At 44.0% G+C, this 23,576-nt stretch overlaps 2 long non-coding RNA genes across 5 annotated transcripts in view; one reads left to right on the top strand and one right to left on the bottom strand.

The window, feature by feature from the left end:
• Positions 1 to 23,576, bottom strand: part of LOC109285837 (uncharacterized) — a 59,135-nt gene that overhangs the window by 9,563 nt on the left and 25,996 nt on the right. For 2 of the 4 annotated variants that reach the window (XR_009462614.1, XR_009462613.1), the window contains exons 2-3: positions 9,317 to 10,895; positions 4,115 to 4,199 (exon numbers count right to left, since the gene is read on the bottom strand). This is a non-coding gene — a long non-coding RNA (uncharacterized LOC109285837). Of the gene's footprint in view, positions 1 to 4,114; positions 4,200 to 9,316; positions 10,896 to 11,394; positions 11,470 to 23,576 lie in introns of those variants that run through there. The other 2 variants (XR_009462615.1, XR_002093721.2) reach the window with 2 other exon arrangements.
• On the top strand, positions 166 to 11,924 carry LOC132250914 (uncharacterized). Its single transcript, XR_009462616.1, has 3 exons — positions 166 to 293; positions 10,696 to 11,190; positions 11,299 to 11,924. It is a non-coding gene; the product is annotated as an uncharacterized LOC132250914 (long non-coding RNA).

Here is a 23,576-nt window from a genome sequence, read left to right on the forward strand (position 1 = left end):
GTTTCCTACAATACTGAAGGGTGCTATTGGACTGCAAGTCTTTGAAGCATGAACTTTGTCAATTCAGCACTTAGATGTGGATGCCACTGTACTCTACACACAATGATTTAAATCTGATTGTGGCAATGCACTTGCAGTTACTGCCACTTTAAGGGATGAGTCAAGTAGCCAGCAGGTGCTTGATTGCGGCAGCCATTTTAAATGCTGGCTGCCTATATAAACACAGCAGTTTGCTGCTGGCAGCCCAAGCAGAAACATTGCCTGGCTGAAAGGCTGTATGAAACATCTCACAGGTAAGAGCAGGAGGTTCCTGGTCCTGGGCATGACCTAAAACTGCACCCTGCTGGGGATGGGTGGCCTGGTGGGGCTCCTGGTGGTGTAGGAGTCCCCAGGAAATGCCAGGCCAGTTACCACCCTAGTAAAAGGTGGGTTGGGGCACCTTAACCCCTAACCCCCACAACACTGTGGGTACAAGGGGGCCAGGCATGGCTATGGCCACCTAAGCCTCCACAAAGGAGGGAAACCCTAGAGCCCCAAAGGAAGGGGATAGATGTGTAACTCCATGGAGGGGGTGGTAGTGAGGGCCTGGAAGTGGGTTGAGTAGGACTGAGGGTCAGCCTGAAGCACAGCCCATGGGGGTGTGCTGAGTCGGGCTGTGGGACAGCCTGAAGGGCAGCACATGGGTCAACCCCCAGGAGAAGGAGTCAGTTGTGAGGATGATGAGAGGACCCCAAGATGGCATAGTAGAAACCCCAGGTGGGGCTGCAGAGGCCAAGGGAGTAGTTTTAGCCAGAGGCTGAGAAAGGGAGCACTCAGCCAGAGCGTGAGGGGTGAGTCCTAAACCCAATAAGTCCTCTACTGCTAGGAGGCTGAGTGTGGGTCGAAAGTAAGACCTGTAGTTTGAGCACAATGACCTGCTGCTCCGGGGGGGGAATGAGAGTCCCCATGAGATGCAGGAGCACCAGTCATGGTGTGGGGTGCGAATATCTTGCAGATGCCATCTGCAAGGCATGGGCTGCAGAGTAGGGAAGGTTTGGAGCCACAGATAGCACCCCCTGGCATTGGGGCATGTAATGGGTAGTCTCCCTCATTTTCTATCAGTTATGAGAACAACAAAGTAATGGCAGGTGAGACTAGGTGGACTGCCCCACAGAGACAGGTGGGCGGGCTGGCATGAGACCTGGTCCCAAGTGTTCCCCCTGTCACGCTGTGTCAAACTTGGGTGAAATGGTGGGCTAGATCCAAACCAGGGCCTCCTTGTTGGAGCTGCCAGTCGGGGGTTAACAATGCTGCTGCTTGCCACTTCTTCACCAATTTACATGCCGAACAGCAGAGAGGCCATGTTAACCCTTCCACATGAACACACACCTCCACCATGGATCCAAGGCATGTTTGGCCCTCATGATTTAAATCATAACACAATTTTAGAGGTAGGAATGTTGATGATACTGTTTCAGACAAGGGCTTTCATACAATACCATATTTACTCAAATAGGATGACCCCCACAATAATTAGATTCAATATATGGAAAATTTATATATTTATTATAATTTTCCTGGTATGGAATCTAATTACTGGAGGTTCATCTTGAATTTGTCCCCCTGCTACGCAGGAAAAATAAATCTGGGAGGTCAGCTGGTTCCCTTACCCCCTGCATACTCCCAACTTATTCTCCCTACAGCTCTCCTTATGTCAGACCCTGCTTTCCCTGACAACATGGAAGTGAGGAACAACTTTGAAAACAATTACCGTGAAATTAAACATAGTACCCACAGAATTAGTTTATCCTGAATTGATAAACTGATTCAAGGTTTAGCACAGGTACTCCATAAACACACTAAGCAGCACTTTTTACCTAATTGTATGTAGTAGTACAAACTATGCATAATATTAATCTGAAGCCTTTTTTCCTCATAATGACTGAAAAAAAACAAATCTTGTCTTGCATTTGAGTAAATTCAGTGCATCTGCCAGACATCCTTGAGTTTTTTATGCTCGTTTGTACATGCACACACATGCGCCGAGTGTGCATACACACACATACATGCCCTGTTCATTAACATTGGACATTTAAACTACTGGTATCTGATGAACTGTGCTTTCTCAGGTTTACATGCAGACACATTATCTGGCTGCCTGTGAGACACTTTTAATAGAGACCCTTCCTTTCACACTGTTTCTGTCCACTCTTTCCCCCTTCTGCACTCTCTCTTATGCACAAACATGACTGATGAAGCCCATTATTTATATCTCAGATAATAGATCTATTCCCATACAGATTCCTTTAGAAAATTTTGTTCTGGATGTAGATGCACTGGGCCAGAATGTACATTGGCTGGAGGGGTTAATTTACCATTTAAATTTGTTTTCTGTATTGATGTCTTTTATGGCATGATGTTCCAGAAAAGGGTTCCTTTCTGATTGTGGAAATGGATTTGATCCATATTTTTGTGATAAGTAGAAAAAAGCAGAAACTGAAGAATAAATTGACACCCTAATGCTGGCAGCTGTATCATCATCATATCCTATTGCTATTAATGAGATGCATGGAAGAAAATCCTGACTCCAGACAAAGCTAGTGCAGTGTTAGCAAACCTAGCTGTGTGTTGCTAGTTATGCAGTGCTGTGAAGACAGCAATGGTTTGTAGGCACTGCACACAATTCAAAGGAGTAGTCCTGTAGTCCTGAAGTAAGATAGCCTCTTCACAGCATTCTTCAAGGAGGCAGTAGAACAGAAGAAACTGTTCAACATCAGTGGTACTGAAAATTAGCATTAGTTAAATAAAATTGTCAGATGCTATGTTCAAGACTACAGTGCACCATGAACTCTGAAATCTATTTTGTTTTACCTGGGTGAAATTTTGAACTTGCTCTTTGAACCATATTTACTAGAAAAGGCATGCGATATTTCACGTTTCATCAAACCCATAAGAATATACAAATCCAGAGAAGTTAGCATTGCCCTCTGGTTTACAATACAATTTGACCATGTGAAAATTAACGTAATCCAAATCTCTTTAACTCCCAAACTTCAAATCCATGCTGTCAGACCCAATATGAAAAATTCACAAATGCAACAGCCCATAACACTGGGGGCTGTAGTCATGCATACTGTGGCCTTGTTACCAAACAAATAGCTTTACAAAGTGCAAGACACAAATCACTTTCATCTTGCTTTTTTTAGCAGAACAGAAAAATAAACACAGCAGCTTCCTCAGAATTAATTCCCAATAGTCCCTTGCTTTACTGGTTCCTCTTATTTGGGACCTATTCTTTTCAGAGCAATAGTGTTCACGGGAAAACAGAGAGAAGTACCATATGTAGCTAATGCAAACTTGTTGCCGTTCGTATAGTTGCTTACCTGCGTAGCTTTATAGTGCCTATTATGTTCAGAAAGAAATGCAAAACTCTAAGACTCTTGGTTCAGAGATGATACCTTTTTATTAGACCAATACTTATATAATAAAATACCAATACTTATATAATAGCAATACTTAAATACTTATAAATAATACTTAGATAATAAAATAATAATGCTTATAAAATAAAATATTATTCTTAGGTATTATGTTCAGAGACAGGTAGGTCTTTGTGGACATATTGGCATGTTCCCTCACAATGTTAGCTGTCTCCCATATGATCTTTCATAATGGAAATGGACAGGGTGAGTTACCCTATAGGCTCTAGAGAGAGTCCTAAGGAAATGTCTTCACCACAAACTTACTGTACAGGCAACAGTGTCCTCAAACATACTACACTGATCCACACATGCGACTGTATGAAATGCAAAGCAGTGTAGCCCTGTCAGTTACCAGAGCTAATTAGACCACTCACAGAGCCTTGTGTGACTGCTTCTGGGAGGTGGCATGAATGGAACAATACAGCATGTTTGAGTTTGTGGTGTAGGCATGCACTGTGGTGTAGATCAGCCCATATTTTTTAAGTCCTGGTCCTTGGCTTCCCCAGTATCTTAGTTGAGGTGCACACGAGAGTGGAGAATTGAATGGCTTGCATAAAGTGTCCTGCTTCTTGCAGAGCAGGTCCATGTTTACACACGGTTTTAAAGCTACGCAGTAATTCATCTCACTGACCACTAGTTCCATCAGGACTTACCTCAGTATCTGCCTTCCAGCTTCGACTCACCATGTGACATTTATTTTAAACCATTTCCTCCTGAAAACTGATGTTCCCTTTCCCCCTGCGGCCATAAGAAGAAACAAGAAAGATTATAGCTTTTTGCTGTTTGTATGTATTCCTGTGGGTCTCTGCAGGCTGTTGCAGTCACCTACACTTTGGCATAATTCCCAGGAAAAGTGCTTGACAAAGTACATATTCCTGGCATGACCCACAGTGAACTCAGCCATAATCCTGAGTGGATGTAAAGTTGGAAGACAAAGGAATGAAAGAATGAAAATATTCCCCCCTGCCTACGTGTTAGCATGACACCTGCATCATATTGGGTACCTTTTTTACATCTCTGTTACATGCTTGGCCTTCATTTCTTGTGACTCACATTATAAACTCCTTTTTTTAGGTCTTGTTTCAAACCCATTCTTTTGGCTCTGGATCAAAGGAAGTCAACAGAAGTACTACCATTAGCTTCAGTGAGCTTTGGATCAGGCCCTTAGGATATCGTTTCAAAGCAGTTTACTAACATAGTTTCATAGTTTGTATGGTCGGAAGGGACCTGAGCAGATCTTCAAGTCCGACCCCCTGCCATGGGCAGGAAAGAGTGCTAGGATCAAACGACCCCAGCGAGGTGTTCATCTAGCCTCCTCTTAAAGACCCCCAGGGTAGAAGCCAGCACCACTTCTCTTGGAAGTTGGTTCCAGATCCTAGTCGCCCTGACAGTGAAGTAGTGCCTCCTGATATGTAATCTAAATCTACCCTCCGCTAGTTTGTGACCATTATTTCTTGTCACTCTTGGGAGTGCTCGGGGGAACAGGGACTCCCCCATTGCCTGCTGGTCCCCCCTGACCAGTTTGTAAACGGACACTAGATCCCCCCTCAGCCTTCCCTTGTGGAGGCCGAACAGGTTCAGGTCCCTTAGCCTCTCCTCATAGGGCCTGCCCTGCTGCCCCCTGATCATGCAAGTGGCCCTTCTCTGGACCCTCTCCATGTTGTCCACATCCCTCCTGAACTGCGGTGCACAGAACTGGACGCAGTACTCCAGCTGCGGCCTGACCAGTGTCACATAGAGGGGGAGGATCACCTCCTTGGACCTGCTTGAGATGCATCTGTGGATGCATGGCAAGGTACGGTTGGCCTTCCTGACTGTCGGCCCATGTTCATTTTGGCATCAATAAGGACTCCGAGATCCTTTTCTGCCTCTGGACTGACAAGAAGGGAGTTCCCCAGCCTGTAGGTATGCTGCCGGTTCTTCCTCCCCAGGTGCAGCACCTTGCACTTGTCAGTATTGAAACCCATCCTGTTCTCATCCGCCCACCCCTGTAACCTGTCTAGGTCCGATTGCAGCCTATTCCTTCCTTCTAGCATGCCCACTTCTCCCCACATCTTAGTGTCATCTACGAATTTGAACAGGGTGCTTTTTACCCCCTCGTCCAAGTCATTGATGAAGATGTTGAACAGTGCAGGCGTGAGGACCGAGCCCTGGGGGGCCCCACTGCCCACATCCCTCCAGGTCAAAAATGACCTGTCCACCACCACTCTCTGGGTGCGGCCCTCCAGCCAGTTAGTGACCTATTTGGCTGTGTAGGTGTCGATGCCACAGTCCCCTAGTATTTTAATGAGAATGGGGTGAGAGACCGTGCCGAAGGCTTTCCTAAAGTCCAGAAAGACTACATCCACTGCTACACCTGCGTCTAAGGATTTTGTGACCTGGTCATAGAAGGCCACCAGGTTGGTCTGACAGAACCTGCCTCTAATGAACCTGTGTTGGTTGCCCCTATGCATAATCTCCCCTGCTGGCCCGTCATGGACATGCGCTATGATAATTCTCTCAAAAAGCTTATCCAGGATTGAGGTACGACTAACTGGCCTATAGTTTCCTGGATCCTCCTTCCTCTCTTTTTTGAAAATGGGAACCACATTGGCCCTTTTCCAGTCCTCTGGCACCACACCAGAGCACCATGAGTGCTCATAAAGCCATGCCAGGGGTCCCGCAATGACCTCTGCTAATTCCCTCAGCACTCTGGGGTGGAGATCGTCAGAACCAGCTGATTTAAATACGTCCAGTCCTTCCAGAAGTTCCCTGACTAGGTCCTCACTGATCCTAGGCCTGGGTGCACCTCCCCTGGGGCCTACAGAGGTCCCGGTGTGGGGGGTGACCCGGTCCCTGCTCAGGAAAATGGAGGCAAAGAAATTGTTAATAGGTTTGCTTTGTCGTCTGGTGTGACGACCAGATTTCCTAGTGTGTCTTGCAGAGGCCCCACGTTACCCGGTACCTTCTTTTTACCTCCTATATATTTAAAAAAGGACTTCTTGTTGTCCTCAATCCAGGTAGCTAGTCCCAGTTCCATCTCTGCCTTGGCCTTCCTGACCACCCCCCTGCAGCCCCGAGCAACCGAGTTATAGTCCTCCCTGGTGATGGCCCCTCCCTTCCATTGGGTATACGCCTCCCTTTTAGCCAGGAGATGTTCCCGTATGCTTTTGGTGAGTCATGGGGGCTTTTGCATCCTCTTGCCCCCTTTGATCCATGTTTGGATTACCTCCTTTTGGGCTTGGAGGAGTGTCTCCTTAAGAAATGACCGAGTCGACCCCCAACTCCTCTCCCCTCCAGGATCTCAGTGCCTCCCCGACTATTCTCCTTACCTCATTGAAGTCCACCCTCCTGAAGTTGAGGGCTGCTGCCTTGCTGCAGGCCTTTGCCACCTTGTGCTGGATGGTGAATTCCAGCAGGGGATGATCACTGTTGCCCAGGTGGTCGAGCACCCACAAATGCCTCACCAGGTCATTGCCCATGGCCAGGACCAGGTCCAACAAGGTGTCTCCCCTGGTGGGGCTATGCACCTCCTAGGTTAGATGGAGGTCCTGTATCTCAGTTAGGAACCTACGTGAGTGGTCAGACCTGGTTGACTGCTCTTCCCAGCAAATGTCTGGAAAGTTCAGGTCACCCATGATGACCATGTCCTTTGACCTAACTACCTCCGTGAGCTGACTTAAGAATTTCCAGTCTAGCTCTTCCCCTTGGTTGGGTGGTCTGTAGCAGACCCCCACCGTTAAGTCCCTTTCCCCTTGACTTCCTTGTATTCTACCCCAGAGCACTTCAGTGTGCCCCTCCTCTGACCCAATGCTACTTGTTGAGGATGTGTATTCCTCCTTGACGTAGAGTGCCACACCCCCACCTTTCCTCCCTGTCCTATCCCTCCTGTATAGCCTATAGCCCTTGATATTCACCGCCCAGTCATGCGTTGGGTCCCACCACATTTCTGTGAGCCCCACTATGTCTGGGTTGGTGTCAGCTAGCAGGAGGGTAAGTTCCTCCTGCTTGTTCCCCATACTACCAGCAACATGAATGACTTCAGCCTCCCCAAATCACTGGGAGATCCAAGTGCTGATATCCCCATGTTACAAGTAGGGAAATGAGGCACTGAGAAGTTAAATGACTCACTCAAGGTCAAGTGACACAAACTGTCAGGACCAGAATCAGGACTTGCCTCTTGATTTCCAGAAATCTGAGGTACAGAGACATTTTGTGTCTTGCCCACAGTGACTGTTGTATGAATGCCAAGGCATAGAATTGAACTGAATTCTCCTGATTCCCATTGCTGGGACATGACAGAGCACCTTTGGTGCCTGTCACTTTAAGGGCTTTGAGTGGCAGCAGGGCAGCCAGCAGGTGGAGGCCAGCCCTGATGAGGTGTTCACATGACTCAGTGAGAGTCATGTTCTTGGAGAAGAGGGCTGAGAGGACTTCATTTTAGCTCAGGTCCTCAAGGCTGCCCAAACAGTCTGCTGCTGGCAGCACAACATCTGGCTGAGTGGCTGCTCAGGAACATCTTGGAGGTAAGGGCAAGAACTATGGGATTGCAGGAGGCTCCTTGTCCTCGGTGTGACTTGAAACTGCACCCTGCTGGGGAAGGATGGCCTGGTGGGGCTGCCTGTGGCAAGGCAGCTCCCCAGAAATGCCAGGCCAGTTGCTTCCCCGGTGCAAGGTGGGTAGGAGTGCCTTATAAACCTAGCCCCCACTACTCAGTGGTGATAGAACACACAGTGGGGCCAGGCATACCAAGGGAAAGGCACTTGAGTCCCTCGGGTATAAGACTTCAAGCTCCAGGAAGGGGGCATAGAGTTAGCCCCAAGGAGGGGGTAGAGAATGTCCCCAGAAAGCAGGGCAGGAAGAGTCTAGTCCCTGGTGAGGGGCTAATGGCTAGTCAGCCTAGTGTTAGGCACAAGGACTGTCACCCATAGAGTAGGCTGCAGGAGGCACCCAAAGGGCTGCAGAGGGATCACTAGGAGTGAAAGTAGGCAAGCCTGATAGCCCAAAGGGGCCACTCAAGAGAAGCAGGGCAGGTTGGTAGTGGCCCTGTGAGAGAGGGTGGAGTGAATGAGGTTTTGTGAGATGGGGCAGAGTATATGTGTAGTGTGTGAGAAGCCCAGCAAGGGGCAGAGTTTGGCCCGGCTTCTGGCTGGAGCAACTAATAATTTTGAATGCCATCTGCAGGCATGGGACACAGTAAGGGAAGGTTAGAGTTGTGTGTAGACTCCATGGCATTGGGACTATAAATGGGCAGCCTCCCGCTTATTTCATCTTGTATTATTGAACAGCAAGTCATGGCAGGCGAGACAGGGAGGACTTCCCTAGACAAAGAGGTGGGCCAGCACTGTGACTGGCCACATGATCTTCCCCCATCACAGGACAAACATTATTTTATAAATATTTTAAGTGACTTGAGCCTAAAAAACAGTTCATTTCATATGCATTTACTTTTAATAAGTGTAGCCTTTCTATTCTTATATAAAAAATTATTGCAGTATCTTCAATAGATTTGTTTATCTCTATCGTTAACTGCAGTGTCTGCTCGGAAGCACAGTCCTTCATAGATTCCACATCTGAAAGGAATATATGAATATATTTTGAAATTAGCATGAAACGGACAATATGGCAGACTTATTTCACAGACCCAGACGAAGACAAATGAAAATCAAGAATTCCTATAATATCCTCAAAAAACATCTTCCTGAATAAAGTATATTTGGAAAGGCTTTGCTACTTATTTTAATGAGTGAAGATTGATGCTCAGGATTAGAAGCCTGTACCAGCAGACAAAGTACCTACTTAATGCCTCCCCCCCTCCCCCCCCACACACACACACCAGGCGCTCTTGACAGCAGAGCTGAGTAACTAATTCTCACCTGACAATTTGCCCATCCTGTGCAGCTTTTTTCTTCTGTTCACTGAATATAGGCATATAGACTGTGATTTCCTCAGATTTATCTGCAATTCAAATGCACTTGACCAGTTTATTTATTTATTTTACTTCTTAGATGACCAAACAATTTGCTGCATGTTTGCTGCATAGTATTCAAAATATGGGTTACATTAGTTATAAACAATGATAGAAACCACATTCCCTTGTTTCCAGCAGCTAACCAGATAGGCATAACTTTTTTTTCAAGCAGAGAAGTCAGAGGCATAGATTTTCCCAGATAAGCACTATCACCACATTTCATAATTTGCAGAAGAGGGCTAGACAGACTACCTAAGGCTTTAGTCCAACCAACATTATGGTTCTGTAAGATTTGTTGTCTGGGTGCAGAATTATTCATTTTCGTCACATTCACCTCAAAAAATTGGATGTACATGCACAATTATAGTTGCTAAAGGCACAATCAGATCTTTGTGTAATTTCCCATGTGCCAGGGCCATAGAGTTTTTGGAAAACTCTGCCCCTAGGAATGGCAAGCATTGTCCCTTTTAAACATACTAATTGCAGAGAGCACAATGAAGAGAAATGGTCGCAGCAGCAGTGGGTGAAGAATTTTGTCCCTCATTAAGCAAGTTTAGGCTCAAGGCACCAGCATAGCTTTGTCATCTCAACCTGGCACTTCTGCTATATGGCAGTATTCGAGCGTGCAAGCTTAAAATTTGCTTTCCATGAGCATCCATGCAAGTAAAACTCGATCATTCTAATGTTTGCAGAAAGCAAACAGAAAGAGGGGCGGGAGCGCAGGAAAAGTGATTTCATTTGTAGATTGCCAAAAAGTATTTTACAGCATCCGTCCATTGCCACCTAACAAATCCAAATATCAATCTCTTGAAGAGAAGTAAACAAGTCATATGGAATCCTTTAACCAACAGACAAAATATAGATTCTAAAAAAATATTACAGGACTGCCCTTTCAAAAAATGTGAAATCTTAATCAAGGGAAAAATGAACATCTATGACAATGAATGTGTATGCAAGGGATTCTTAGCTCATTAATGATAGGTTTCTAGAATGCAAGAATAGAATGCGATAGAGTAGGGGTGGGTTAGTCTAAGCTGCAGACATTAAATCAAGAAACAACTGGACAGACAGTCACTTTGGATTCAGGAAATGCAGCCATATGCCTGTAGTGTCTCAGGCCAGAAATTGGGGGATGCTAGAGTGTGGGTCTCTGGCATATAGCTAGCATGGGCTGTGTGTTTGCTTCCTCCTCCTGCTGCTCCCAAGGGCTCTGGGATTTGCAGTCCAGAATTACAGCAGCAGAACTCTACATGGTTGCTCATCATTTCCTCTTCCTGCTTCCAGGTGCCTCTGGGATTTGTAGTCCACAGTTGGAGCCATGAGTAAGTTTGAGGCAGCTCACTGCAATACGGTGAAGGGAGCTCAGGGGGCTAGATCCAAAGGCTCTGAAGGCTGGATCTGGCCTGCTATCTGTAAGTTGTCATGTCCTGAGTAGCTGCATTTTATATGGACCAGAAGGGACAATATGCTTGTTCAGGGTGAAGCTGGGAAAAAGAGCAAAAGGAGATTATGAGAGCTCTAACTGTGGGGGTGAAAAGAAAAAAGATCTTTAAAATGTTGTGGGAAAGAAATGGTAAATAAAAGGTTAACTGCATATAGCGGTGAACAGACCTCTACTGTTCAAACCATAGAATGACAGTAAATTCTTTGTTTTAGGAATATGGAAATCAGGTGTTATGCTTAATTTACTCAATTTGGGGGATATACAAGGTTCTATCTGCACTACAAATACAGCTAAGTTATAGGATCAGGTTATAACATGGACAAGGCTTTAACCAGGTGAGGGAACACAGTTAATACCCACCTGCACTATAAATTACAACCTTAATACAACCACTATAAATAATCATACTTTAACCACATCCCTTTCATGGGTTGTATTTCTAGAGCAGAATGTCCCTAAAATTATGCAACAGGAAATAGCAATTCGAAGTCAACATGCCAGTAGACAGCAAAACAGATCAACTGCAAATGAAGACGTACCTCAAAAGCAAAACCTGTCCAAGATGAATGGGACATTTGTTTTGTGTGACCGTCATAATCCGACTGGTGTCCAGAAGTCTGAGATTATTATAACAATGACACAGCAGTGGATTGAATTTCCTCAATGACAAATGAAAGCAGGAGAGAATGGAAATAAGTGTACTCAATGTCAATTCGAGTGAGTAACAGTGTTACACAGTATAATAAATGCTGGCATTCTCTGCATTCCACGTTTTATTTTTAACCATAGAGGATACTTAGTTCTTAACATTTGTGGTTGACGGAATAGATTCACACAATATACATGAAACCCAAAGTAGATGGGAATTGAGTCACAAAGGAAGATTTTATTTGCAGATGTGATGGTAAGGGAAGATTGAAGATGGCAGTATACACCAGACGTTGTAAGTCTGTTAAACTGTTTACTGAATTTAGTATGTATGAACTGAGGAAAATGATCTGGATAATTATGCTTTGTGGTAGATATGGATATCACTATAAAAGGAACATTGCTGAGGCTAGAAATTTCATTTCTGCTCTTATTGCCTGATTATTTAGCATATATGCCATTTAATTAACTTTGAGCACAGGTATAAAATAATTTACTCACTCTACCTATATAGTGGTTTTATAATGCTGCCCATCATTTCAGGAGCACTTGAGAAAAAATAACAAATGGAGAAGATTCTTCAGTAAAACTAGTGTTATCACTGTTACTATTTCTTAGGCATTGCCCCCCTTGAGCAAAGTACCCTAACCCCTGATATCAAAATCCAGACAATGGAGGATTCCTATGGGAGGTGCAGAAAAAAAAATCTTATGGAATGGGGAAACTTCAGGTTATACAAAGTCACTGAAGAGGCTCTAGCCTCTCAGCTACCAGCATAGGAAATAAAACAAATCCAAATAAGCCCAACTGAGCCTTGGCTGCTCATGTCTAATACAAATTAGAGCAGACTGAAGACTAGTAACCTGAACCTTAATGACCCTAGTACTTGGGAGTACAGCAGTGCCTTAAAGACACGTTGGTTCATACCTTCCCCAGAGGGGCATTGAGTTCTTCTTGGATATAGTGCAGAATTAGAGCCATGGGCCACGTTCACATGAGTGTAGACTTTTGTTCCCCAGGGACAATTAGTAGCGGGACATCTTGTGTTGCCGCTAATTGTCCCTGGGGAACCACCTGTGCCATGCGCCCTCTGGCACATGACCAGTTACCCTAGGTTGGGTAAGGGAGGCTAGTGCCAGCACTGGGCTGGCCCCAGCAGCCTTACCTGGGGCTCTTGGGATCTCCGGTGGCTGCAACAGTGGTGATCCTGCCACAGGGAGCAAGGCCGACAGCTGAAACATAGCTCTGGCTGGCCAGGCTCTGGTTTTGAGCAGCACACACTGCCTGAGTGTGCACCTCTCTGCTATTTTTTTGGCATGGGTTTTTTTTGACCCCTGCATATCCAGGGGTAAAAAAAACCCCACAAAAAACACGCTGCTCCCTTGTAGTGTGGAGAACAGCTGAATGTGTGGTATGTGGCGCCACAGACCAATGAACTTTACAAAAGGATTTGCAAGCATTTAGTAAAATGCACATCAACATTTCAACTCAGGAATGCAAAGAGAACCAAATTGACCCATTTTTGGAACACAAAAAATCAACATGGCCAGTTTAAAAGTCCTAGATCTCCATAATCCATTACTATATTTTCTCTACCAAAATGGTCCTTCCTAGAAGGACCATTGCAGTAACTTCACTATATTGACATGTTTTCCTTGTAGCATTTTTTTTTGTTCTATTTAGTGTATAAGACTGAAGTATTTGAACATGAACAGGATTGCTTTTCCTACAGGAGATATGTGAGCCATGCTTATTTTTCCTGATTACCTGAAACAAAATTATTCTAGGAAAAAAATCCTTTCCAAAAAATTCCAAACTGAAATTAAAAATGGCTTGAAAAGGAATATTCCTTTTTGTGAAAAATATGTCACCACTATGAACCTTTGTTTCATCTGGATTTGGGATTAAAATACAAAATTCCAAATTCTTTGGAGGAATGGAAATTTCAAAATATATTTGTTCCAAAATGGTTCAAACTTTCCATCCTGACATTTGACAAGTTCCATTTAAAAATGTTAAAATGGAGGATTTATGTGAAAAAAAATATAAAAATAGAACATTTTGTGTTGAAATGTCAAAATGTTTCATGGAATAGACATGATATTTTTGGGTGATATCTTTAATTGGGTATCTTCCGGTGACCTGAAAAAGAAAGTTTTGCATTTGAAAGCTTGTCTAACTTTATCCAGCTATGAAGTTGGTCCAATAAAAGATACCACCCAGAAAAAAATTCTTGCCTCTCTCATAATTCCTGGACCATCAGGGCTAAAACATGACTCCAGTCCTACCAGAATATTTCATCTAATTATTTTTTACATCCTTTGTGAAACAATATGCACTTAGCCAATCAAAAGCCCACAGGGCAAGATGTGATACCTGCACCACAAGTTGAAAAAAATATTAAGCTCTAAATGAACTGCCAAAATCAAAGGAAAACCTAAAATAAATGAAGAACTTGAAATACAATGAAATAAAAACCTTGATTTGATTTGATTTCAAATAATTCTAGAATTTTTAATGGAAAATAGTCATTGAAATAGATACATTTTCATGAAATGTTACCATTTCGATTATATTCTACTTTTTCTCAAGAAAAAAAAGCAGATACCAATGTGGGGAAACTTGTAATATCGAGGCCAGTCTTGACCTATGCATGCCTACATGACTGAGACTGGCACAGGATGCAGTGTTCAAAGTTAGATACGTGCAGATCAAAGTTGGTTGAGTCGTGGGATTTGGTTCTGGCTCATCAGAAACATTTATGCTATTTCAGTCTATGGGGAAAGTTTAGGCTATATACATTCAAAAAGAATAAATACTTCAAATTAGTGCAATCTCTTGAGCTGTTGTTTTCTTCATGTAGAAGCTTCTTCAAGGAATCATTTTGATCTTTCATGGAAGCTACTGAACAAGTGTCAGATAACAAAATGTAGACGTTTTGGACCAAAAATGGAAGTTAGTACACATGCATGTTACTATTCTACTGGAACCCAGCCTGACTCAATAAGAATGAATAACTATTATGGACTTTTTGCACCTTCCTTGTAAAGCAGTGATAATGGCCACTGCCAGGGTAACAATACCAGACTAGATGGGCCAGTTGTCTGATCCAGAGAGGCAAGTCCTATTTTCCTATATGATTACAATTCAGATCTCTTAGCCCCAAACTGATTGCTTACCTTACCTCATGGGGCAAATCCAAGTGCACATTATAAATAGAAAACCAGCTTTACATGTGCACACAGTGTGGCTAAGATCTGGTAGCTCACATTCTTGTGAACTCAAACAGCCCCTATTGCCATGGAGAAATACTATTGCAAATATCTTCTCTAATGCCAGATATTAGTATTCATTTCTTACTATTCTTCAGCAAAAATAAACTAAAAGCTAGATAGTATGTTGCTGATGGACCTCACTGTAGCTCATTAGAAGATAGCTGGGGATCTTTCACATCTGAAAAATCACAGATGCATACTTTGCCTTGCAGCATCAGTCAGGAGAAATGATAGAAACAAGCTCTGGAAATAAATCTGACTCTCGCTCAGCACTAGATAACCGACAAGTGTTCGTCCATCTGCCATAAGCAGTCAAACTGTGAATTCATTGATTTGATATTACCATGGCATAATTGACTGAGGCTTTTTTGACTGTACTCCATGCTAGCATTCTGGTGTTCCCAGCACAGCTTTCGGAGCTTATTAGTCTGATGATGACTGAGAGGCAAACTGTTCTTCTAGAACTTTTGGATGGTGCTGGGTGAGAGAAACTCTAACTGATGGCTGAAACAGAGGCACTGCCCAACTGTTTTAGTGCTTTCTGCCAGAAGCAGTGTCGGAAAAAGCTCTTCACAGCTGTCCCTCAAAACCCCTCCCTGCATCTAGGCTCATCTTTAGTCACTTGTATCACTTACAGGCACCATCTCAGTATTTCTGCCTTAACATTTGAGTATCAATCCCTTTTGTCATCACTTTTCTCTTTTGTGTACTTAAATGGACAAGATAAAAGGCTCCTTGTAATTTATTCTCTGTAATTCCTTTAACAGACATGTTGTGTTAATCTACACTCTGTCATGACCTACTGCAGTAATAATAAACATTCCCTCCCCTGCTAAATTGATCATGAAACCTGCAAGCAAAGAAACATCACTCTATGAAGCTTGCCATCTATCCAAATACTTTCCTATGCACAGATATCTAAAATATGATGCATGCTGCTGACTGACACAAAGCAATAATTACTGAACGCCTGTCATATGAGCTGTTGCCATGAGCCTTCTACTCGCTATAATGGAAAGAACCTTTCACTGCTCTGCATTGGTAATGTTCAGATGTCACCATCATTTTATTTATTGGAGTGAGAGCTGCTTTAAGCTCCACTAATCATAACTAACTAAAAAAAGCACCTAAGATCCAGCGTTCTGGTGCAGAATCAGTCGGCATCTTGTGAGGAGATGAAAATGATGTAGGTATTGGCCACTAACAAAGAACCTGAGGTGAGGGGTAAGGCAACTTACACAAAGATTTTCCTCCTTAACAATAACGTGGTGATATTATTATGTTCCTTTTAATTTATAAAGAGCTCCTTGTTCAGACAGCTTACTTCAGTAATTGTGGCAATGAAAAGAGAGATCTAAGAGATCTAGCATGTACAATGCCTCTCTAAAAACCTATAATCCAAGTCAGAGTAATACATATTTAGCACCGACAGCCCTTCTGGGCCCGTCCAGATGAGCGTGCACGTGCCTCTTGCCCCATCTCAAACCCCTTTCAGATGGGGCAAGAGGCACATGCGGGAACGAGAAGATGTTCCCCGTGCTGCGAACTTGCAGCGTGGGGAGAAAATTTAATCCATGCCAGGGGTCTAAAAAACTGGAATTTAAAAAAAGCGGGGTAGGGCACAGTCTGTGCCCTGAGGCAACCAGAGGCTGGGTCCTCCATGGAGACGCTCTGGCTGCCAGCGTCTCTGTAGTTGGCCCCTCGCCCTGGTGCTGAAGCATGTGGCCTGCCAGGCAGTGTGCTGCAGCACCAGGGCTCCAGTGCTGGTAAGTAAGGGGTCGGGGGGGGGCTGGAGGAGGGGGAGGGGACTATGGGAGGGACCCCTGCTGGCCCTGCCCACTCCCCCAGCCCCCCAGCCCTGCCCTGCCCAGCCCCATCCCCCGCCTGCCCCCCTGAGGCCCCTGATCTCTGCCCTGCCCAGCCCCATCCCCCCCCACCCCAGCATCCCAACAGCGAAACCAAAACAACCAAACAACCAAAACAAGCACGTGCACTGAGGCAGAAAGCCTGAGCTCAAATCTGCACCACTTCTACTTGAGCTGCTGCAAGCGCACGTGGTTGCATGTGTGGACATGCCCCCTGTGTGCAGGAGAGTAAGGAAGCAGAAGGCCCCAGCCTGGACTACCCATAAATCCTGAACCTCCATTGGTTCAGACCCATGTAAGTGAATTAAACATGGGCTGGCAGAGGTAAGGAATGAGCAGAGCTTTGTCTCTTCCTCTCCAGTACTTGCCAGTGAGTCAGTCTACACACCAGGCACTGCAGATAGAGGAGTGGCTTCCAGACTGGAAGACGTGCAAGACTTGGTATAGATTTGCTTCCTACAGCCTCAATGGGAGCTGTAGGAAGCAAATCTTACTGAGGCAAAATCTTGGTTCCCCTCTGCTAATGGGGAAGGTTACAGGCAGGGCTTTATTCATGGTGGATTGGAGGTTGACAGTGGTTTGATGCTGCGCATGCAATTCTATATAAGGATCAAACTGCAATGCAAAAGAAACTCGATGACACCCCCTTGCAAACTTCTTCAGGTTATTCTTGTGCTGGCCGGGCCTCGCTCCCACCGCCGCGCGCGGGTCGGGAGGGGCGATCCGCAGCCCGTCTTTCGCGCACGCGGGCTGTGGCCGGCAGCCCGGGCACGCAGGGTCGGAGAGAGCCGGCAACGAGCTAGAGTTAGTCACAAACACGTAGTGGTTGATTGAAAAGATTGTTTACTAACACCCAAAGATGGCAGTGGTGTAGGCTGGACAGGTTTCCAGGCACAGCTCCCGCTTAGATCCTCACTAGAGGACCACGATAAATTCGATTGCTCCCACGAAGTTGTTTAGGCTCCGCGGGTCTGGTTCGGTTGGGTTCGAAAGGTTCCCCGGAGTTGAGACTCCGCGGGTCCGAAGTTACAGGAAAGGGATACGTCTGGGATTGCGATCGGCTACGGGGAGAGGCTAGAAGCGAAAGCTCCGTAGGTTCGGTTCTATTGCCTGCTTAGGGGAGGCGCATTGGGTCCGCAAGTGTCCGCAGCGCTTGGAGATCTTCACACAGAGTTCTCTCTCTCTTTCCTCCTTTCTCTTCCCCTCCTTTCTCTGCCTCTCTCCTTTCTCTCCCCCTCCGACTTGGGCGGAAACTACCCAAGCCTTTTGTATGGCTAGCAAGCCAATAGCTAGCCGCCACGTGTGCCTACATTTGGAATTGGCCAATAATGTGGCGCAAATCCGAATACAAATGGCGGGAACTCCTTTGCAGTGTGTATCACTAGTATGCAAAAGAAATGCACCCTGCAAAGAAGCTGTAATTTGGTGGGAAATCCCCCGTTGCACCAGAGTTCTCTCTTGCAGCAGAGAACTCTACCGTGCAAAGAAAGCTACAATCAGCGGGAAAATAATTTAGCGGTGCCGAAGCGCGCACACAAACAAAAACCACAACATTGGGTTGTGACAGTTCTGACAGAAGTAAGGGTCATGTGTTTGTGGAATCATAGGGTCAAGACCAAATACAGCTCTAGATGGAGTTTTAGTCCAAGAGTGTGTTTCACACTCTCCTGTGACCTCCAGAGGGTCTGTAAGTGCACAATGCCCCAGTACAGCTATTGAGTGCCTATGTTCATTTGGGCACCAAGTGTCATCCTATTCCACCTCACTTGAGTCTCTGAAAAAACACTAGCCCAACAGGTAGATGGGTCATCCTCCTTCTTGCTGCTTCTCGTGACTTAATCTTAAGGCTAAGGTGAAGGAGGAGATAGGAATTCTACCCACAGCCAGGACTCCTTATGCATTTTATTCAATGAATCTTTAATATAGAATGCTCCAACTTCTAGGCTATTGTCTAAAGCTAAGTACAAACAGCCAAAAAGCCTGAGGCTGTCAGTTCAGTCTTCACAGGTTAGTCTAAGCTGTATAGACTGAACCAATAAACAAGTGAACGGACATTCACTTTTGATTCCAGAAATGCAGACACATGCCTGCAGTGGCCCAGGCCAGAAGTCAGGGGGTGCAAGAGCACACTTCCTGCTCAGCTGGAGCAGACAGCTTGGGCCAAGGCTAGCCCACCCATTCTGTGAGGGAGGTGAGGGGGGTTGCAGGGGAGGTACAAAGCATCATGGGATGCTGGGGGACTGTGAGTTCACTTGAATCTGGAGGGGATCTGGGACAGAAGTTCAGTAAACAGAGTTAACCTAAATCAGTTAAGTCTGATACTACATCTATCCAGGTTTATCTTAAATCAGTTTTGTCCATTTTGAAAGTGGTTTATGTGCACTGAACTTCTGTTGTGTTACAGATCTGAACTGGTTTCTGATCATTTATACCATTTTATGTGTAATATCTGTCCCCAGCCTAAAAGATTACCTCAACCACAGTTTGTATATTAAAAGGAAAAAGTTATTTCATACCCCCAGAAATGAACTAGGTACATACAAATAGCGGGAAGATTTCAGTGAATTCCCTTCAAATAAAAGTGTCTAAATCAGGTCTGCTCATAGATGTCCAAGCTCAGGAGAAAGGGTAGATTTTAGATCCACCCCTCTCTCCAGCATTTTCTTCTACATGGTTTAAGCTTCTTCCCCTCTTTCTCTGTTGGTTGTTAGGATTCACAATCTTAGCTGCTTAACCACATTCACTGGACAGAGAATATAGGTGCCTAACTTAGATTTGTAAACACTCAGCAGCACCATGCCTAAACCCTTTTTGTAGATCTGCTGATAAAATAGATGAATTGATGTAGTTTTAAAAAAAAGGAAAAAGACACATTTTTCATTTCCTTTTTCCTTTTTATAGAAATTCCAATGTGCTAAGCCAAAATGTGCTAGACTGATCAAATTCTTTAAGATTTGGCTCTTTTAAAGTTAGTTAAAAAGTGTGTGTGTGCGTATGTATGTATATGTGTGTGTGTGTGTATGTATCTATGTGTATGTGTGTGTGTGTATGTATATATATAAATTTAAGAAATGAAAAACAAGTAAAAACACGTCTATTTTCTTTTTCATGCATCAGTGAACTCTCTCTCTTCTGCATGGGGTACCATTCTCTAGAGCTGTTGTATACACATGCCATTCTGACTGTAGCAAAATGTGCCACATATGCTATATAGCAAACCCCCAAACTACCAAACATGTCTCTCACAGTTAAATCGGGTATAAAATTAGGTAGATGGGTGCAAGCCTGTTTCTAGCCAGTATAACTGTTTCTCTCTAGGGGCTATGTAGGGAAACTTAGGGGAGATCTCAAATTAAAAATTGAACTCTGGTCTTGCCTGTAGTAGAGTTTCAGCCAAAAGTGTTTCTGCACTAGTGTGAGCCCTTAGTGCGCACACACCTGATTTTTCACTCATGTGGTATATGCCTACACTTTGAGATGTAGCTCCCTCTGACACCCAATATACATAATTTTAAATACTTAAAGGGTGCTAATAGCTGTGGCATAAGGAAGATTGAGTCTGATTTACACCAGGGTACATGAGAGCAGAAGCTGCCCTGTTACTTGGATCCCTGAGGAATTTCTATTTATGCAGCCGTAAGCTTTCTGCAGTTAGTTCACAGCAAAGGCTGGTTCTGAAAACTGCAGTCTTTTATGGGGCAATTAAGTTTCTCATGTGCATCCTTGACATTAAAACATATTTAAATTTAAAGGCAATGTTTGTAATAATGTATTTTTTTTCTGGTTTATTTGGATGCTGGAGTTGAGCAGAGACCTCGGGGCTGGCTGATTCATGCCTGTTTCATTTTTCCATTCAATTCATTTTCTCTGAAAAAGGAGACATAAGCAGTGAAGCCAATATAGTTTTATTGGATCCAATGCACTGCCACTAAAACAAATATATGTACACTCAGGCCACTACACTTTTATTAAAACAAATAGAATTTAATTCAAACCAGCATTCAATAGCTGGGTTTTTTTAAAGCAATGAAATTAAATCCTCCCAATACTTTTGCTCAATATGTTTTCACAATCAGATTCATTTGACCCAAGCAATATATATTTATCATAGATAACACATTTTTATTAAAAACAAATTTACTGAAACCAAGTTTCTCTTGAGCCAATAGACAGAAACTCTAACCAATTGTAAGATTAGATCATGAAAACTGATGGGGGTGTTTTGGTTGTTGGGTTTTTTTCATCTGGCAAAAGACATTTCTATTTAGAAATATATTTTTAGACTGCTGCACAATGGAATTGATGCAACCAATGTCTTTTTTTAAAATAAATACTTTAAAAAGTAATTTTTTTTTTCAACTGAACTCCATTTTGTCATCCAAAACTGTTTTTAACTAGACAACAAGTAGTATTGTTTGTGTTATTAATGCATGGAAGCAGGGTTCTTTAGTGGTTAAAGCAGGGAACTACACATTTGGGACAGGCCTCTACAACATGTTTTAGTAGCAGCGAGATCCTCCTGCTCTCTTCAGGGCCTAATCTTGAGAGGTGTTCACCTATAGACCAACCATAGGGAAAAACACACGTAATAAACTCTGTGGCCCCAAAGAGGTGACACTACATGCTGGTGAAGAACCAGGTCTGAGATGCTAGACACTGAAAAAGGAAACTGAGCAAAAGCTCAATACAACAGAGAATCTGTGCTGTTATGATAACACTGTTCTCAACAGTAGCTGTATTAGTACTATCATTAGACTACAGTATTTCTGGATGAGATTTCATAGGTACTTGTGGGAGTTTGATGTCTACCACTCATTGATACTTAGCTTCCTGAGGTGTCTTTGGGAATCTCATTTGATAGATAGATAGATAGATAGATAGATAGATAGATAGATAGATAGATAGATAGATAGATGTACACACACACACACACACACCCACCCACACATATATATATATGTGTGGGTGGGTGTGTGTGTATATAAAATGAGATTCCCAAAGGCACCTCATGAAGCTTATATATATATATATATCTCACAAACAAAACTATGTTTTAAGAAAAAATATTGTTCATTATTAAGCACCCTTTAGCTTGTTAATCTCATAGGAAGTTCAATAGCTCTTAGAATGACTCCTTTGATCTCTAGAGGTTATTGTCTTTTCTAATCTCCCCCCTTGCTTTCTCTTTCAATTTCCTAGTGGCAGAAGAATCAATTAAATGCTTTTTAAAATGTTGTGGCAAAACCATTAAAATGTTTTAGAAGCATTTTGCGAGAGATGTGTTACTCCTACTCTACAAAACGAGCTGCTTCACTAAGAAAACCATTGCTTGTGAAATGCTCAAAAGAACATTACTTAAGAGGAGTGCACCCAATTAAAAAGCAACAGTATGTGTTCTCTCACTTTTCAATGACCATTATCTTCTGCTAATAAATTTTGAAAAAAAAAAAGTCACAAACTGAGATGAGCGTCTATAGTGATTATATGGTTCCTTTTGGTCCATAGGGGTAACAAGGATGAGGAGCCAAGACCTGAGACCACCAAATCACTGCCTTGGTAGTGACCATTTCTGCCCCAGTGGGAGATGGGAGCTTATTGAGCACAGTTGAGACCGCTAAAGCATGCCTCAGTTGCTATTAGAGTCTTCTAAAGCCAGAAGAGTTTGGGGGTTCGTGGTCTTGTATACAGTACAGGTTTACTATGAAGGGAAAGTGCACCTAAATACAAAATGGATTTGGTGGGGGAGCTGAGTAGGAGTCTTCTGGCATCCTTGTACTCTTTCTTGCATTCCCTAAAGGCCTCAGGCTTTGTGACCTTCTGTCCTGAGTCAAGGGCTTTCCTCAGAGCCTGTCAATGTCACTCTTCCAGTCTGAAAAGCACCATTAGATATTGATGGTGGGGAGTACCCTCTTTGTGAGGGCTGAACAGCTGCTTCTACAGACTTCCCAGCAGAGAGAGCAAAGGATTAAGTTCAAGACCCGTGCTCTGACGCCCTCCCCCACATCGTGCTGACTGGCAGCACATTGCAAGTGATAAAATGCTTCCACTGTGTCCAATATGCTTTGTCAAGAGGCTGCTACTGCTTCGTTGCCTCATTCTCAGTGACGACATTTCCAGTCAACAGCTCAGCAGCTGCAGCTGCCAGTCAGGCTGCTCCTTCTCTGCCAGCCTGGCTCAGAGAGAAGGAAAAAAAAACCCCAACCAACCCCTGCTCAACAATTTTAATTAATACTGACGTTTATCAAGCTGCAGTAGAAGCAACTGCTGTTTGTGGTACTGGTTTATATGAAAACAGTAAAAATAAATGGATCTGTCATAAAGTTGTAGACTGTCCCATCTTCATTAAGCATAAAGTACAGGAGAAATAAATTGTAAAAAGAAAGAGTGACAGAAGTTCAAAGAAAAGCCTTTGGAGCATTCAAATGCCAAGATTTTGCTCTCACATGGTTCATTTTTCTTGTATTTATAGTTTGCCTCCACTTCCAGCTGCACAACTAGGAATTTTGGTGCCCTGGGCCAGGAGCCTCCTTAGCACCAGATCGTCTTCCCTCTGTGAACATGGGTGGCTACTGGTGGGCTGCCAAAGTCTCCCATGTCCCAGGAAAGGGTCCTAACCACTAGGTCATTCCAGAAAAGGTGAAGGGGCTGGGGTAGTGCCTGTGTTCTGGGTGATTTGAATCCTGAAGCATACCTTGCACAACTTGATGTCAGACACCTGAAGACCAGGCATTTACACATATCCCCACACCTAGAATTTTTTATGGGCCATCTCTAGGTAGCTCCCTGTTCAGGATTTATGTGCCCTGGAAGTACCTATGGCTGCACACAGAATAGGAGAGCTATGCATCTCCCGGGAAGGAACAGGGTCATTCCCCTGAGGGGAGACCTGTAACTTTTAGCCAAGCAGCCACATGGGCATAGGTATCTGGGCTA

This window comes from Alligator mississippiensis, chromosome 5 (genome assembly GCF_030867095.1).
Source record: "Alligator mississippiensis isolate rAllMis1 chromosome 5, rAllMis1, whole genome shotgun sequence".
Lineage (NCBI taxonomy): Eukaryota > Metazoa > Chordata > Crocodylia > Alligatoridae > Alligator > Alligator mississippiensis.